The following is a 1,668-nucleotide window of genomic DNA, read 5'->3' on the forward strand; positions in this document are numbered from 1 at the left end:
TGCTTCTTCCCTGCACCCTCCGAGTTGCGAGGAAGCTCAGTTGAGCTCGGCAACGTCCCTTGCAGTCTGTTTTTCAGCTCGCCCGCAATTTGTCCTATTTGGATTTCGAGATTGCGGATTGAAGTCGCTTGATTCTGGAGCACCGTCTAATTCTTTTCTATGTACTGCTTTAAGAGGCTCTCTAGGGAAGAAGATGGTGGCGTTTGTGAGCTGCTGGCTTGATTTTGCGTTTAACCGTTCATTCACGGGAAAAATCCTGACGACCTTTCCTTTTGCGCCATAGGTTGATAGCTTTATTGTTGATTTTTCCATCCAAAGTTGGGGTGGTTTCTCCACTCGGGGTTGTATGTATCAGAGAAAGGGTTATTCTTTATGAAGCATACTGACTGCAGATTCCTTGGGCATTCTTCAATCGGATGTGCTTCTCCACAAGTGACACAACTCATGTTCGTTTGAGCAATTGCGTTGACCTGTCCTTTATGCGTTCCCGGGCTAATGATTGCGATGCCTTGTATCAGATTCATCATCGCATTTATTTGATTTTGCAAGGATGCGATGGCCCCATTACTTGCGTCACCTTCTCAAATTTTAAGTTGTTGATCGCTTTTCCTCCAGTCTTCATGATTTTTCGAAATGCGATTAAGAATATTTTTGGCCTTGTCATATGTTTTGTCAAGCAGACCTTTAGCTGCTGCCGCATTGGCAGCCATCTGCGATGTAGGGTTAAAACCGTGATAAAAGATTTCCATTTGGAGACAATCAAGTAAGCCATTATGCGGACAATCTCGCACTAATCTTTTAAAACTCGCCCAGGCATCACTGAGCGATTCGTCAATATCTTGTTCAAAATTTGTAATCAACTTCCTCCTTCTTGCTTTCTCTGTCGGGGGGAAGTACTTCTTCATCAACTTATTTACTACTTGTTCCCAAGACAGAATCTCCCCTGGTTCGAGAGAATATGCCCATTTCCTTGCTTGGTCACACAACGAAAATGGGAACAAAGTTAGTCGAACCTCCTCAGCTGAGATGTTTGAGAACACAAAAGTATTGTAGATTTAATAAAACTCCGAAGATGGGCGTGCGGATCCTCACCACGTCTTCCACCAAACTGTCCGACCATCTGAATCATCTGCAGCATAACTGGCTTCATCTCGAACCTCGATCCATCCAAGGCTGGCCTCATGATTCCTGGTGAGAAATCATAAAGGTTAGGCAACGCATAGTCTCGGATGAGTCTATTGGGGTTGTTCGCCAGGAGAATGGGGTTTGTCATGATATTATTTGTGTTTGGTGCTCTGTCTTTCGGTTGTTCCACCATGTTGGGATTTCTCTCTTGTTATTGTCGACGGGTGTTTCTTCTTCTTCTTCTTCTGAATGTTTTTTCAATCTCTGGGTCATAATTGGGCTCAGGAACTTGTCCTTCGTTTATACGACACCCGTTTCTTCCCTTACCAAAGGAGAAATAGTGCACAAAGATGGAAAGCTGCAAAGAAAATAAAAAAGTTACGGTTAGCACAATATGTACTGGTGTAGTCCCCGGCAACGGTGACAAAAACTTGATGCGTTATGAATGTGATGAAATAATGGTACGAAATTGAGGTGGTGAACTATGCGTTAAACATGCAAGTTTTCCTCGTAAAATCCAAGTATAAACCTTACTAGGTTTCC

General features: G+C 43.3%; 1 non-coding gene across 1 annotated transcript; it reads left to right on the plus strand.

The window, feature by feature from the left end:
* Positions 1–765: 765 nt before the first annotated feature.
* Positions 766–872, plus strand: LOC120080678 (small nucleolar RNA R71). Its single transcript, XR_005482627.2, has one exon. It is a non-coding gene; the product is annotated as a small nucleolar RNA R71 (small nucleolar RNA).
* Positions 873–1,668: the final 796 nt, after the last annotated feature.

The sequence above is a fragment of the Benincasa hispida genome, chromosome 6, assembly GCF_027475165.1.
Source record: "Benincasa hispida cultivar pf3 chromosome 6, pf3_genome.v1.1, whole genome shotgun sequence".
Classification (NCBI taxonomy): Eukaryota; Viridiplantae; Streptophyta; class Magnoliopsida; order Cucurbitales; family Cucurbitaceae; genus Benincasa; species Benincasa hispida.